Below are 14,794 nucleotides of genomic sequence, written 5' to 3' on the forward strand. Positions count from 1 at the left end.
TAATTAAACACTCATAAGCAAACAAAAAATCTGCACCGCCTTTGCCCCGGGTGTGGAATAAACTCACGACCTTCAGATTATGAGACTGACGCGCTGCCTACTGCGCTACCGAGGCGGAAAGGGGTCACAGGGACACGCAACCGGGATCATTAGTTCCCACAAATTAAAGGTCGAAAAAGTAAGGAAACCGAGAAACAGTCATTCATTACTGCTCCAGACAGCGCACCCCTCACGACCTAATTAAACTCTCATAAGCAAACAAAAATCTGACCACCTTTGCCCCGGGTGAGGATTTAACTCACGACCTTCAGATTTCGAGACTGACGCGCTGCCTACTGCGTTACCGAGGTGGACAGGGGTCACTGGGAAACATAACCGGTATCAATAGTTCCCACAAGTTAACGGTCGAAAAATTAAGAAAACTCAGCAACAGTCATTCATTACTGCTCCAGAAAGCGCAACCCTCACGACCTAATTAAACACTCATAAGCAAACAAAAAATCTGCACCGCCTTTGCCCCGGGTGTGGAATAAACTCACGACCTTCAGATTATGAGACTGACGCGCTGTCTACTGCACTACCGAGGCGGAAAGGGGTCACAGGGACACGCAACCGGGATCATTAGTTCCCACAAATTAAAGGTCGAAAAAGTAAGAAAACCGAGAAACAGTCATTCATTACTGCTCCAGACAGCCCACCCCTCACGACCCAATTAAACTCTGATAAGAAAACAAAAAATCTGCACCGCTTTTGCCCCGGGTGAGGATTGAACTCACGACCTTCAGATTATGAGACTGACGCGCTGCCTACTGCGCTACCGAGGCGGACAGTTGTCACTAGCAAACACAATCGGTATCAATAGTTCCCACAAGTGAAAGGTCGAAAAAATAAGAAAACCGAGCAACAGTCATTCATTACTGCTCCAGACAGTGCACCCCTCCCGACCTCGTTAAACTCTCATAAGCAAACAAATAAACTGCACCGCCTTTGCCCTGGGTAAGGATTGAACTCACGACCTTCAGATTATGAGACTGAAGCGCCGCCTACTGCGCTAGCGAGGCGGACAGGTGTCACTGGGAAACACAATCGGTATCAATAGTTCCCACAAGTTAAAGGTCGAAAAAGTAAAAAAAAACTCCGCAACACTCATTCATTACTGCTCCAGACAGCGCACCCCTCACGACCTAATTAAACTCTCATAAGCAAACAAAAATCTGACCACCTTTGCCCCGGGTGAGGATTTAACTCACGACCTGCAGATTTTGAGACTGACGCGCTGCCTACTGCACTACCGAGGCGGACAGGGGTCACTGGGAAACATAACCGGTATCAATAGTTCCCATAAGTTAATGGTCGAAAAATTAAGAAAACTCAGCAACAGTCATTCATTACTGCTCCAGAAAGCGCACCCCTCACGACCTAATTAAACACTCATAAGCAAACAAAAAATCTGCACCGCCTTTGCCCCGGGTGTGGAATAAACTCACGACCTTCAAATTACGAGACTGACGCGCTGCCTATCGCGCTACCGAGGCTGAAAGGGGTCACAGGGACACCCAACCGGGATTATTAGTTCCCACAAATTAAAGGTCGAAAAAGTAAGAAAACCGAGAAACAGTCATTCATTACTGCTCCAGACAGTGCACCCCTCCCGACCTCGTTAAACTCTCATAAGCAAACAAAAAATCTGCACCGCTTTTGCCCCGGGTGAGGATTGAACTCACGACCTTCAGATTATGAGACTGACGCGCTGCCTACTGCGCTACCGAGGCGGACAGTTGTCACTAGCAAACACAATCGGTATCAATAGTTCCTACAAGTGAAACGTCGAAAAAATAAGAAAACCGAGCAACAGTCATTCATTACTGCTCCAGACAGTGCACCCCTCCCGACCTCGTTAAACTCTCATAAGCAAACAAATAAACTGCACCGCCTTTGCCCTGGGTAAGGATTGAACTCACGACCTTCAGAATTTGAGACTGAAGCGCCGCCTACTGCGCTAGCGAGGCGGACAGGTGTCACTGGGAAACACAATCGGTATCAATAGTTCCCACAAGTTAAAGGTCGAAAAAGTAAAAAAACTCCGCAACACTCATTCATTACTGCTCCAGACAGCGCACCCTCACGACCTAATTAAACTCTCATAAGCAAACAAAAATCTGACCACCTTTGCCCCGGGTGAGGATTTAACTCACGACCTTCAGATTTTGAGACTGACGCGCTGCCTACTGCACTACCGAGGCGGACAGGGGTCACTGGGAAACATAACCGGTATCAATAGTTCCCATAAGTTAATGGTCGAAAAATTAAGAAAACTCAGCAACAGTCATTCATTACTGCTCCAGAAAGCGCACCCCTCACGACCTAATTAAACACTCATAAGCAAACAAAAAATCTGCACCGCCTTTGCCCCGGGTGTGGAATAAACTCACGACCTTCAGATTACGAGACTGACGCGCTGCCTATCGCGCTACCGAGGCGGAAAGGGGTCACAGGGACACGCAACCGGGATCATTAGTTCCCACAAATTAAAGGTCGAAAAAGTAAGAAAACCGAGAAACAGTCATTCATTACTGCTCCAGACAGCGCACCCCTCACGACCCAATTAAACTCTCATAAGAAAATAAAAACTCTGCACCGCTTTTGCCCCGGGTGAGGATTGAACTAACGACCTTCAGATTATGAGACTGACGCGCTGCCTACTGCGTTACCGAGGCGGACAGTTGTCACTAGCAAACACAATCGGTATGAATAGTTTCCACAAGTGAAAGGTCGAAAAAATAAGAAAACCGAGCAACAGTCATTCATTACTGCTCAACACAGTGCACCCCTCCCGACCTAGTTAAACTCTCATAAGCAAACAAATAAACTGCACCACCTTTGCCCCGGGTAAGGATTGAACTCACGACCTTCAGATTATGAGACTGAAGCGCCGCCTACTGCGCTAGCGAGGCGAACAGGTGTCACTGGGAAACACAATCGGTATCAATAGTTCCCACAAGTTAAAGGTCGAAAAAGTAAGAAAACTCCGCAGCAGTCATTCCTTACTGCTTCAGACAGCGCACCCCTCACGACCTAATTAAACTCTCATAAGCAAACAAAAATCTGACCACCTTTGCCTCGGGTGAAGATTTAACTCACGACCTTCAGATTTTGAGACTGACGCGCTGCCTACTGCGCTACCGAGGCGGACAGGGGTCACTGGGAAACATAACCGGTATCAATAGTTCCCACAAGTTAACGGTCGAAAAATTAAGAAAACTCAGCAACAGTCATTCATTACTGCAGCAGAAAGCGCAACTCTCACGACCTAATTAAACACTCATGAGCAAACGAAAATTCTGCACCGCCTTTGCCCCGGGCGTGGAATAAACTCACGACCTTCAGATTATGAGACTGACGCGCTGCCTACTGCGCTACCGAGGCGGAAAGGGGTCACAGGGACACGCAACCGGGATCATTAGTTCCCACAAATTAAAGGTCGAAAAAGTAAGAAAACCGAGAAACAGTCATTCATTACTGCTCCAGACAGCGCACCCCTCACGACCCAATTAAACTCTCATAAGAAAACAAAAATTCTGCACCGCTTTTGCCCCGGGTGAGGATTGAACTCACGACCTTCAGATTATGAGACTGACGCGCTGCCTACTGCGCTACCGAGGCGGGCTGTTGTCACTAGCAAACACAATCGGTATCAATAGTTCCCACAAGTGAAAGGTCGAAAAAATAAGAAAACCGAGCAACAGTCATTCATTACTGCTCCAGACAGTGCACCCCTCCCGACCTAGTTAAACTCTCATAAACAAACAAATAAACTGCACCGCCTTTGCCCCGGGTAAGGATTGAACTCACGACCTTCAGATTATGAGACTGAAGCGCCGCCTACTGCGCAAGCGAGGCGAACAGGTGTCACTGGGAAACACAATCGGTATCAATATTTCCCACAAGTTAAAGGTTGAAAAAGTAAGAAAACTACGCAACAGTCATTCATTACTGCTCCAGACAGCGCACCCCTCACGACCTAATTAAACTCTCATAAGCAAACAAAAATCTGACCACCTTTGCCCCGGGTGAGGATTTAACTCACGACCTTCAGATTTTGAGACTGACGCGCTGCCAACTGCGCTACCGAGGCGGACTGGGGTAACAGCGAAATGCAACCGGTATCATTAGTTCCCACAAATTAAAGGTCGAAAAAGAAAAAAAACCGAGCCACAGTCATTCATTACTGCTCCAGACAGTGCACCCCTCACGACCTAATTAAACTCTCAGAATCAAACAAAGAAACTGCACCGCCATTGGCCCGGGTGTGGATTGAACTCACGACCTTCAGAATATGAGCCTGACGCGCTGCCTACTGCACTACCGAGGTGGACAGGGGTCAATGGGAAACACAATCGGTATCAATCGTTCCCACAAGTAAAGGTCGAAAAAGTAAGAAAACTCAGCAACAGTCATTCATTACTGCTAGAGATAGCGCACTCCTCACAACCTAATTAAACTCTCATAAGCAAACAAAAAATCTGCACCGCCTTTGCCCTGGGTGTGGATTGAACTCACGACCTTCAGATTATGAGACTGACGCGCTGCCTAGTGCGCTACCGAGGCGGACAAGGGTCACTGGGAAACATAACGGGTATCAATAGTTCCCACAAGTTAACGGTCGAAAAATTAAGAAAACTCAGCACCAGTCATTCATTACTGCTCCAGAAAGCGCACCCCTCACGACCTGATTAAACACTCATATGCAAACAAAAAATCTGCACCGCCTTTGCCCCGGGTGTGGAATAAACTCACGACCTTCAGATTATGAGACTGACGCGCTGCCTACTGCGCTACCGAGGCGGAAATGGGTGACAGGGACACGCAACCGGGATCATTAGTTCCCACAAATTAAAGGTCGAAAAAGTAAGAAAACCGAGAAACAGTCATTCATTAATGCTCCAGACAGCGCACCCCTCACGACCCAATAAAACTCTCATAAGCAAACAAATATACTGCACCGCCTTTGCCCCGGGTAAGAATTGAACTCACGACCTTCAGATTATGAGACTGAAGCGCCGCCTACTGCGCTAGCAAGGCGAACAGGTGTCACTGGGAAACACAATCGGTATCAATAGTTCCCACAAGTTAAAGGTCGAAAAAGTAAGAAAACTCCGCAACAGTCATTCATTACTGCTCCAGACAGCGCACCCCTCATGACCTAATTAAACTCTCATAAGCAAAAAAAATCTGACCACCTTTGCCCCGGGTGAGGATTTAACTCACGACCTTCAGATTTTGAGACTGACGCGCTGCCAACTGCGCTACCGAGGCGGACTGGGGTAACAGCGAAATGCAACCGGTATCATTAGTTCCCACAAATTAAAGGTCAAAAAAGAAAAAAAACCGAGCCACAGTCATTCATTACTGCTCCAGACAGTGCACCCCTCACGACCTAATTAAACTCTCAGAATCAAACAAAGAAACTGCACCGCCATTGGCCCGGGTGAGGATTGAACTCACGACCTTCAGATAATGAGACTGACGCACCGCCTACTGCGCTGCCGAGGCGGGCAGGTGTCATTGGGAAACACAATCGGTATCAATAGTTCCCACAAGTTAAAGGTCAGAAAAGTAAAAAAACCGAGCAACAGTCATTCGTTACTGCTCAAGACAGTGCGCCCCTCACGACCTAATTAAACTCTCATAAGCAAACAAAAAATCTGCACCGCCTTTGCTCCGGGTGTGGATTGAACTCACGACCTTCAAGTTATGAGACTGATGCGCTGCCTACTGCGCTATCGAGGCGGACAGGTGTCACTGGGACACGCAACCGGGATCATTAGTTCCAACAAATTAAAGGCCGAAAAAGTAAGAAAACCGAGCCACAGTCATTCGTTACTGCTCTAGACAGTGCACCCCTCACGACCTAATTAAACTCTCATCAGCAAACAAAAAATCTGCACCGCCTTTGCCCCGGGTGTGGATTGAACTCACGACCTTCAGAATATGAGCCTGACGCGCTGCCTACTGCACTACCGAGGTGGACAGGGGTCAATGGGAAACACAATCGGTATCAATCGTTCCCACAAGTAAAGGTCGAAAAAGTAAGAAAACTCAGCAACAGTCATTCATTACTGCTAGAGATAGCGCACTCCTCACAACCTAATTAAACTCTCATAAGCAAACAAAAAATCTGCACCGCCTTTGCCCTGGGTGTGGAGTGAACTCACGACCTTCAGATTATGAGACTGACGCGCTGCCTAGTGCGCTACCGAGGCGGACAAGGGTCACTGGGAAACATAACGGGTATCAATAGTTCCCACAAGTTAACGGTCGAAAAATTAAGAAAACTCAGCAACAGTCATTCATTACTGCTCCAGAAAGCGCACCCCTCACAACCTGATTAAACACTCATAAGCAAACAAAAAATCTGCACCGCCTTTGCCCCGGGTGTGGAATAAACTCACGACCTTCAGATTATGAGACTGACGCGCTGCCTACTGCGCTACCGAGGCGGAAAGGGGTCACAGGGACACGCAACCGGGATCATTAGTTCCCACAAATTAAAGGTCGAAAAAGTAAGAAAACCGAGAAACAGTCATTCATTAATGCTCCAGACAGCGCACCCCTCACGACCCAATAAAACTCTCATAAGAAAACAAAAAATCTGCACCGCTTTTGCCCCGGGTGAGGATTGAACTCACGACCTTCAGATTATGAGACTGACGCGCTGCCTACTGCGCTACCGAGGCGGACAGTTGTCACTTGCAAACACAATCGGTATGAATAGTTCCCACAAGTGAAAGGTCGAAAAAATAAGAAAACCGAGCAACAGTCATTCATTACTGCTTCAGACAGCGCACCCCTCATGACCTAATTAAACTCTCATAAGCAAAAAAAATCTGACCACCTTTGCCCCGGGTGAGGATTTAACTCACGACCTTCAGATTTTGAGATTGACGCGCTGCCTACTGCGCTACCGAGGCGGACAGGGGTCACTGGGAAACATAACCGGTATCAATAGTTCCCACAAGTTAACGGTCGAAAAATTAAGAAAACTCAGCAACAGTCATTCATTACTGCTCCAGAAAGCGCAACCCTCACGACCTAATTAAACACTCATAAGCAAACAAAAATCTGCACCGCCTTTGCCCCGGGTGTGGAATAAACTCACGACCTTCAGAATATGAGACTGACGCGCTGCCTACTGTGCTACCGAGGCGGAAAGGGGTCACAGGGACACGCAACTGGGATCATTAGTTCCCACAAATTAAAGGTCGAAAAAGTAAGAAAACCGAGAAACAGTCATTCATTACTGCTCCAGACAGCGCACCCCTCACGACCCAATCAAACTCTCATAAGTAAACAAAAAATCTGCACCGCTTTTGCCCCGGGTGAGGATTGGACTCACGACCTTCAGATTATGAGACTGACGCGCTGCCTACTGCGCTACCGAGGCGGACACTTGTCACTAGCAAACACAATCGGTATCAATAGTTCCCACAAGTGAAAGGTCGAAAAAATAAGAAAACCGAGCAACAGTCATTCATTACTGCTCCAGACAGTGCACCCCTCCCGACCTAGTTAAACTCTCATAAGCAAACAAATAAACTGCACCGCCTTTGCCCCGGGTAAGGATTGAACTCACGACCTTCAGATTATGAGACTGAAGCGCCGCCTACTGCGCAAGCGAGGCGAACAGGTGTCACTGGGAAACACAATCGGTATCAATAGTTCCCACAAGTTAAAGGTCGAAAAAGTAAGAAAACTCCGCAACAGTCATTCATTACTGCTCCAGACAGCGCACCCCTCACGACCTAATTAAACTCTCATTAGCAAACAAAAAATCTGCACCGCCTTTGCCCTGGGTGTGGATTGAACTCACGACCTTCAGATTATGAGACTGACGCGCTGCCTACTGCGCTACCGAGGCGGACAGGGGTCACTGGGAAACATAACCGGTATCAATAGTTCCCACAAGTTAACGGTCGAAAAATTAAGAAAACTCAGCAACAGTCATTCATTACTGCTCCAGAAAGCGCACCCCTCACGACCTGATTAAACACTCATAAGCAAACAAAAAATCTGCACCGCCTTTGCCCCGGGTGTGGAATAAACTCACGACCTTCAGATTATGAGACTGACGCGCTGCCTACTGCGCTACCGAGGCGGAAAGGGGTCACAGGGACACGCAACCGGGATCATTAGTTCCCACAAATTAAAGGTCGAAAAAGTAAGAAAACCGAGAAACAGTCATTCATTACTGCTCCAACCAGCGCACCCCTCACGACCCAATAAAACTCTCATAAGAAAACAAAAAATCTGCACCGCTTTTGCCCCGGGTGAGGATTGATCTCACGACCTTCAGAATATGAGACTGACGCGCTGCCTACTGCGCTACCGAGGCGGACAGTTGTCACTAGCAAACACAATCGGTATCAATAGTTCCCACAAGTGAAAGGTCGAAAAAATAAGAAAACCGAGCAACAGCCATTCATTACTGCTCCAGACAGTGCACCCCTCACGACCTATATAAACTCTCATAAGCAAACAAAAAAACTGCACCGCCATTGGCCCGGGTGAGGATTGAACTCACGACCTTCAGATTATGAGACTGACGCGCCGCCTACTGCGCTGCCGAGGCGGGCCGGTGTCACTGGTAAACACAATCGGTATCAATAGTTCCCACAAGTTAAAGGTCAGAAAAGTAAAAAAACCGAGCGACAGTCATTCGTTACTGCTCCAGACAGCGCACCCCTCACGACCTAATTAAACTCTCATAAGCAAACAAAAATCTTACCACCTTTGCCCCGGGTGAAGATTTAACTCACGAACTTCAGATTTTGAGCCTGACGCGCTGCCTACTGCGCTACCGAGGCGGACAGGGGTCACTGGGAAACATAACCGGTATCAATAGTTCCCACAAGTTAACGGTCGAAAAATTAAGAAAACTCAGCAACAGTCATTCGTTACTGCTCCAGAAAGCGCACCCCTCACGACCTAATTAAACACTCATAAGCAAACAAAAAATCTGCACCGCCTTTGCCCCGGGTGTGGAATAAACTCACGACCTTCAGATTATGAGACTGACGCGCTGCCTTCTGCGCTACCGAGGCGGGCAGTTGTCACTAGCAAACACAATCGGTATCAATAGTTCCCACAAGTGAAAGGTCGAAAAAATAAGAAAACCGAGCAACAGTCATTCATTACTGCTCCAGACAGTGCACCCCTCCCGACCTAGTTAAACTCTCATAAACAAACAAATAAACTGCACCGCCTTTGCCCCGGGTAAGGATTGAACTCACGACCTTCAGATTATGAGACTGAAGCGCCGCCTACTGCGCAAGCGAGGCGAACAGGTGTCACTGGGAAACACAATCGGTATCAATAGTTCCCACAAGTTAAAGGTTGAAAAAGTAAGAAAACTACGCAACAGTCATTCATTACTGCTCCAGACAGTGCACCCCTCCCGACCTAGTTAAACTCTCATAAGCAAACAAATAAACTGCACCGCCTTTGCCCCGGGTAAGGATTGAACTCACGACCTTCAGATTATGAGACTGAAGCGCCGCCTACTGCGCAAGCGAGGCGAACAGGTGTCACTGGGAAACACAATCGGTATCAATAGTTCCCACAAGTTAAAGGTCGAAAAAGTAAGAAAACTCCGCAACAGTCATTCATTACTGCTCCAGACAGTGATCCCCTCACGACCTAAATAAACTCTCATAAGCAAACAAAACATCTGCACCGCCTTTGCCCCGGGTGAGGATTTAACTCACGACCTTCAGATTTTGAGACTGACGCGCTGCCAACTACGCTACCGAGGCGGACTGGGGTAACAGCGAAATGCAACCGGTATCATTAGTTCCCACAAAAAAAGGTCGAAAAAGAAAAAAAACCGAGCCACAGTCATTCATTACTGCTCCAGACAGTGCACCCCTCATGACCTAATTAAACTCTCAGAATCAAACAAAGAAACTGCACCGCCATTGGCCCGGGTGAGGATTGAACTCACGACCTTCAGATAATGAGACTGACGTGCCGCCTACTGCGCTGCCGAGGCGGGCAGGTGTCATTGGGAAACACAATCGGTATCAATAGTTCCCACAAGTTAAAGGTCAGAAAAGTAAAAAAACCGAGCAACAGTCATTCGTTACTGCTCAAGACAGTGCACCCCTCACGACCTAATTAAACTCTCATAAGCAAACAAAAAATCTGCACCGCCTTTGCTCCGGGTGTGGATTGAACTCACGACCTTCAAATTATGAGACTGATGCGCTGCCTACTGCGCTATCGAGGCGGACAGGTGTCACTGGGTCACGCAACCGGGATCATTAGTTCCAACAAATTAAAGGCCGAAAAAGTAAGAAAACCGAGCCACAGTCATTCGTTACTGCTCTAGACAGTGCACCCCTCACGACCTAATTAAACTCTCATCAGCAAACAAAAAATCTGCACCGCTTTTGCCCCGGGTGTGGACTGAACTCACGACCTTCAGAATATGAGCCTGACGCGCTGCCTACTGCGCTACCGAGGTGGACAGGGGTCAATGGGAAACACAATCGGTATCAATCGTTCCCACAAGTAAAGGTCGAAAAAGTAAGAAAACTCAGCAACAGTCATTCATTACTGGTAGAGACAGCGCACCCCTCCCGACCTAGTTAAACTCTCATAAGCAAACAAATATACTGCACCGCCTTTGCCCCGGGTAAGAATTGAACTCACGACCTTCAGATTATGAGACTGAAGCGCCGCCTACTGCGCTAGCAAGGCGAACAGGTGTCACTGGGAAACACAATCGGTATCAATAGTTCCCACAAGTTAAAGGTCGAAAAAGTAAGAAAACTCCGCAACAGTCATTCATTACTGCTCCAGACAGCGCACCCCTCATGACCTAATTAAACTCTCATAAGCAAAAAAAATCTGACCACCTTTGCCCCGGGTGAGGATTTAACTCACGACCTTCAGATTTTGAGACTGACGCGCTGCCTACTGCGCTACCGAGGCGGACAGGGGTCACTGGGAAACATAACCGGTATCAATAGTTCCCACAAGTTAACGGTCGAAAAATTAAGAAAACTCAGCAACAGTCATTCATTACTGCTCCAGAAAGCGCAACCCTCACGACCTAATTAAACACTCATAAGCAAACAAAAATCTGCACCGCCTTTGCCCCGGGTGTGGAATAAACTCACGACCTTCAGATTATGAGACTGACGCGCTGCCTACTGTGCTACCGAGGCGGAAAGGGGTCACAGGAACACGCAACCGGGATCATTAGTTGCCACAAATTAAAGGTCGAAAAAGTAAGAAAACCGAGAAACAGTCATTCATTACTGCTCCAGACAGCGCACCCCTCACGACCCAATTAAACTCTCATAAGTAAACAAAAAATCTGCACCGCTTTTGCCCCGGGTGAGGATTGAACTCACGACCTTCAGATTATGAGACTGACGCGCTGCCTACTGCGCTACCGAGGCGGACACTTGTCACTAGCAAACACAATCGGTATCAATAGTTCCCACAAGTGAAAGGTCGAAAAAATAAGAAAACCGAGCAACAGTCATTCATTACTGCTCCAGACAGTGCACCCCTCCCGACCTAGTTAAACTCTCATAAGCAAACAAATAAACTGCACCGCCTTTGCCCCGGGTAAGGATTGAACTCACGACCTTCAGATTATGAGACTGAAGCGCCGCCTACTGCGCAAGCGAGGCGAACAGGTGTCACTGGGAAACACAATCGGTATCAATAGTTCCCACAAGTTAAAGGTCGAAAAAGTAAGAAAACTCCGCAACAGTCATTCATTACTGCTCCAGACAGCGCACCCCTCACGACCTAATTAAACTCTCATAAGCAAACAAAAATCTGACCATCTTTGCCCCGGGTGAAGATTTAACTCACGACCTTCAGATTTTGAGACTGACGCGCTGCCAACTGCGCTACCGAGGCGGACTGGGGTAACAGCGAAATGCAACCGGTATCATTAGTTCCCACAAAATAAAGGTCGAAAAAGAAAAAAAACGAGCCACAGTCATTCATTACTGCTCCAGACATTGCACCCCTCACGACCTAAATAAACTCTCATAATCAAACAAAAAACCTGCACCGCCATTGGCCCGGGTGAGGATTGAATTCACGACCTTCAGATTATGAAACTGACGCGCCGCCTACTGCGCTGCCGAGGCGGGCAGGTGTCACTGGGAAACACAATCGGTATCAATAGTTCCCACAAGTTAAAGGTCAGAAAAGTAAAAAAACCGAGCAACAGTCATTCGTTACTGCTCAAGACACAGTGCACCCCTCACGACCTAATTGAACTCTCATAAGCAAACAAAAAATCTGCACCGCCTTTGCCCCGGGTGTGGATTGAACTCACGACCTTCAGAGTATGAGACTGACGCGCTGCCTACTGCGCTACCGAGGCGGACAGGGGTCACTGGGAAACACAACCGGTGTCAATAGCTCCCACAAATTAAAGATCGAAAAAGTAAGAAACCTCAGCAACAGTCATTCATTACTTCTCCAGACCGTGCACCCCTAACTACCTAATTAAACTCTTATAAGCAAGCAAAAAATATTCACCGCCTTTGCCCCGGGTGAGGATTAAACTCACGACCTTCAGATTATGAGACTGACGCGCTGCCTACTGCACTACCAAGGCGGAGAGGGGTCACTGGGAAACGCAACAGGTATCATTTGTTCCCACAAATTAAAGGTCGAAAAAGTAAGAAAACTGAGCAACAGTCATTCATTACTGCTCCAGACAGTGATCCCCTCACGACCTAAATAAACTCTCATAAGCAAACAAAACATCTGCACCGCCTTTGCCCCGGGTGAGGATCGAACTCACGACCTTCAGATTATGAGACTGACGCGCTGCCTACTGCGCTACCGAGGCGGAAAGGGGCACTGGGAAACGCAACCACGATCATTAGTTCCCACAAACTAAAGGTCAAAAAAATAAGAAAACCGAGCAACAGTCATTCATTTCTGCTCCAGACAGTGCACCCCTCACGACCTAATTAAACTCTCATAAGCAAACAAAACATCTGCACTGCCTTTGCCCCGGGATAGAATTGAATTCATGACCTTCAAATTATGAGACTGATGCGCTGCCTACTGCGCTATCGAGGCGGACAGGTGTCACTGGGACACGCAACCGGGATCATTAGTTCCAACAAATTAAAGGTCGAAAAAGTAAGAAAACCGAGCCACAGTCATTCATAACTGCTCCAGACAATGCACCCCTCACGACCTAATTAAACTCTCATAAGCAAACAAAAAAACTGCACCGCCATTGGCCCGGGTGAGGATTGAACTCACGACCTTCAGATTATGAGACTGACGCGCCGCCTACTGCGCTGCCGAGGCGGGCAGGTGTCACTGGGAAACACAATCGGTATCAATAGTTCCTACAAGTTAAAGGTCAGAAAAGTAAAAAAACCGAGCAACAGTCATTCATTACCGCTCTAGACAGTGCACCCCTCACGACCTAATTAAACTCTCATAAGCAAACAAAAAATCTGCACCGCCTTTGCCCCGGGTGTGGATTGAACTCACGACCTTCAGAATATGAGACTGACGCGCTGCCTACTGCGCTACCGAGGCGGACAGGGGTCAATGGGAAACACAATCGGTATCAATCGTTCCCACAAGTAAAGGTCGAAAAAGTAAGAAAACTCAGCAACAGTCATTCATTACTGCTCCAGACAGCGCACTCCTCACAACCTAATTAAACTCTCATTAGCAAACAAAAAATCTGCACCGCCTTTGCCCCGGGTGTGGATTGAACTCACGACCTTCAGATTATGAGACTGACGCGCTGCCTACTGCGCAAGCGAGGCGAACAGGTGTCACTGGGAAACACAATCGGTATCAATAGTTCCCACAAGTTAACGGTCGAAAAATTAAGAAAACTCAGCAACAGTCATTCATTACTGCTCCAGAAAGCGCACCCCTCACGACCTGATTAAACACTCATAAGCAAACAAAAAATCTGAACCGCCTTTGCCCCGGGTGTGGAATAAACTCACGACCTTCAGATTATGAGACTGACGCGCTGCCTACTGCGCTACCGAGGCGGAAAGGGGTCACAGGGACACGCAACCGGGATCATTAGTTCCCACAAATTAAAGGTCGAAAAAGTAAGAAAACCGAGAAACAGTCATTCATTACTGCTCCTACCAGCGCACCCCTCACGACCCAATAAAACTCTCATAAGAAAACAAAAAACCTGCACCGCTTTTGCCCCGGGTGAGGATTGATCTCACGACCTTCAGAATATGAGACTGACGCGCTGCCTACTGCGCTACTGAGGCGGACAGTTGTCACTAGCAAACACAATCGGTATCAATAGTTCCCACAAGTGAAAGGTCGAAAAAATAAGAAAACCGAGCAACAGCCATTCATTACTGCTCCAGACAGTGCACCCCTCACGACCTATATAAACTCTCATAAGCAAACAAAAAAACTGCACCGCCATTGGCCCGGGTGAGGATTGAACTCACGACCTTCAGATTATGAGACTGACGCGCCGCCTACTGCGCTAGCGAGGCGAACAGGTGTCACTGGGAAACACAATCGGTATCAATAGTTCCCACAAGTTAAAGGTCAGAAAAGTAAAAAAACCGAGCGACAGTCATTCGTTACTGCTCCAGACAGCGCACCCCTCACGACCTAATTAAACTCTCATAAGCAAACAAAAATCTGACCACCTTTGCCCCGGGTGAGGATTTAACTCACGACCTTCAGATTTTGAGCCTGACGCGCTGCCTACTGCGCTACCGAGGCGGACAGGGGTCACTGG

At 47.7% G+C, this 14,794-nt stretch overlaps 22 non-coding genes across 22 annotated transcripts; all 22 read right to left on the reverse strand.

Moving 5' to 3' along the window:
* Positions 1–277: 277 nt before the first annotated feature.
* Positions 278–350, reverse strand: TRNAS-CGA (transfer RNA serine (anticodon CGA)). Its single transcript has one exon. It is a non-coding gene; the product is annotated as a tRNA-Ser (tRNA).
* A 401-nt stretch (positions 351–751) lies between these two features.
* On the reverse strand, positions 752–824 carry TRNAM-CAU (transfer RNA methionine (anticodon CAU)). The gene has a single exon. It is a non-coding gene; the product is annotated as a tRNA-Met (tRNA).
* Positions 825–1,225: 401 nt separating this feature from the next.
* TRNAL-CAA (transfer RNA leucine (anticodon CAA)) lies at positions 1,226–1,298 on the reverse strand. Its single transcript has one exon. It is a non-coding gene; the product is annotated as a tRNA-Leu (tRNA).
* A 401-nt stretch (positions 1,299–1,699) lies between these two features.
* TRNAM-CAU (transfer RNA methionine (anticodon CAU)) lies at positions 1,700–1,772 on the reverse strand. Its single transcript has one exon. It is a non-coding gene; the product is annotated as a tRNA-Met (tRNA).
* Positions 1,773–2,170: 398 nt separating this feature from the next.
* TRNAL-CAA (transfer RNA leucine (anticodon CAA)) lies at positions 2,171–2,243 on the reverse strand. Its single transcript has one exon. It is a non-coding gene; the product is annotated as a tRNA-Leu (tRNA).
* An 873-nt stretch (positions 2,244–3,116) lies between these two features.
* On the reverse strand, positions 3,117–3,189 carry TRNAL-CAA (transfer RNA leucine (anticodon CAA)). The gene has a single exon. It is a non-coding gene; the product is annotated as a tRNA-Leu (tRNA).
* Positions 3,190–3,590: 401 nt separating this feature from the next.
* Positions 3,591–3,663, reverse strand: TRNAM-CAU (transfer RNA methionine (anticodon CAU)). The gene has a single exon. It is a non-coding gene; the product is annotated as a tRNA-Met (tRNA).
* A 399-nt stretch (positions 3,664–4,062) lies between these two features.
* TRNAL-CAA (transfer RNA leucine (anticodon CAA)) lies at positions 4,063–4,135 on the reverse strand. Its single transcript has one exon. It is a non-coding gene; the product is annotated as a tRNA-Leu (tRNA).
* Positions 4,136–5,243: 1,108 nt separating this feature from the next.
* On the reverse strand, positions 5,244–5,316 carry TRNAL-CAA (transfer RNA leucine (anticodon CAA)). Its single transcript has one exon. It is a non-coding gene; the product is annotated as a tRNA-Leu (tRNA).
* A 1,348-nt stretch (positions 5,317–6,664) lies between these two features.
* On the reverse strand, positions 6,665–6,737 carry TRNAM-CAU (transfer RNA methionine (anticodon CAU)). Its single transcript has one exon. It is a non-coding gene; the product is annotated as a tRNA-Met (tRNA).
* Positions 6,738–6,898: 161 nt separating this feature from the next.
* TRNAL-CAA (transfer RNA leucine (anticodon CAA)) lies at positions 6,899–6,971 on the reverse strand. The gene has a single exon. It is a non-coding gene; the product is annotated as a tRNA-Leu (tRNA).
* A 400-nt stretch (positions 6,972–7,371) lies between these two features.
* On the reverse strand, positions 7,372–7,444 carry TRNAM-CAU (transfer RNA methionine (anticodon CAU)). The gene has a single exon. It is a non-coding gene; the product is annotated as a tRNA-Met (tRNA).
* Positions 7,445–8,319: 875 nt separating this feature from the next.
* TRNAM-CAU (transfer RNA methionine (anticodon CAU)) lies at positions 8,320–8,392 on the reverse strand. The gene has a single exon. It is a non-coding gene; the product is annotated as a tRNA-Met (tRNA).
* Positions 8,393–8,791: 399 nt separating this feature from the next.
* Positions 8,792–8,864, reverse strand: TRNAL-CAA (transfer RNA leucine (anticodon CAA)). The gene has a single exon. It is a non-coding gene; the product is annotated as a tRNA-Leu (tRNA).
* Positions 8,865–9,739: 875 nt separating this feature from the next.
* Positions 9,740–9,812, reverse strand: TRNAL-CAA (transfer RNA leucine (anticodon CAA)). The gene has a single exon. It is a non-coding gene; the product is annotated as a tRNA-Leu (tRNA).
* A 1,107-nt stretch (positions 9,813–10,919) lies between these two features.
* Positions 10,920–10,992, reverse strand: TRNAL-CAA (transfer RNA leucine (anticodon CAA)). Its single transcript has one exon. It is a non-coding gene; the product is annotated as a tRNA-Leu (tRNA).
* Positions 10,993–11,392: 400 nt separating this feature from the next.
* On the reverse strand, positions 11,393–11,465 carry TRNAM-CAU (transfer RNA methionine (anticodon CAU)). Its single transcript has one exon. It is a non-coding gene; the product is annotated as a tRNA-Met (tRNA).
* A 399-nt stretch (positions 11,466–11,864) lies between these two features.
* TRNAL-CAA (transfer RNA leucine (anticodon CAA)) lies at positions 11,865–11,937 on the reverse strand. The gene has a single exon. It is a non-coding gene; the product is annotated as a tRNA-Leu (tRNA).
* A 402-nt stretch (positions 11,938–12,339) lies between these two features.
* TRNAM-CAU (transfer RNA methionine (anticodon CAU)) lies at positions 12,340–12,412 on the reverse strand. The gene has a single exon. It is a non-coding gene; the product is annotated as a tRNA-Met (tRNA).
* Positions 12,413–12,813: 401 nt separating this feature from the next.
* TRNAM-CAU (transfer RNA methionine (anticodon CAU)) lies at positions 12,814–12,886 on the reverse strand. Its single transcript has one exon. It is a non-coding gene; the product is annotated as a tRNA-Met (tRNA).
* A 637-nt stretch (positions 12,887–13,523) lies between these two features.
* TRNAM-CAU (transfer RNA methionine (anticodon CAU)) lies at positions 13,524–13,596 on the reverse strand. The gene has a single exon. It is a non-coding gene; the product is annotated as a tRNA-Met (tRNA).
* A 1,109-nt stretch (positions 13,597–14,705) lies between these two features.
* On the reverse strand, positions 14,706–14,778 carry TRNAL-CAA (transfer RNA leucine (anticodon CAA)). Its single transcript has one exon. It is a non-coding gene; the product is annotated as a tRNA-Leu (tRNA).
* Positions 14,779–14,794: the final 16 nt, after the last annotated feature.

The sequence above is a fragment of the Rhipicephalus microplus genome, chromosome 3 (assembly GCF_043290135.1).
Source record: "Rhipicephalus microplus isolate Deutch F79 chromosome 3, USDA_Rmic, whole genome shotgun sequence".
NCBI classification, from domain to species: Eukaryota; Metazoa; Arthropoda; class Arachnida; order Ixodida; family Ixodidae; genus Rhipicephalus; species Rhipicephalus microplus.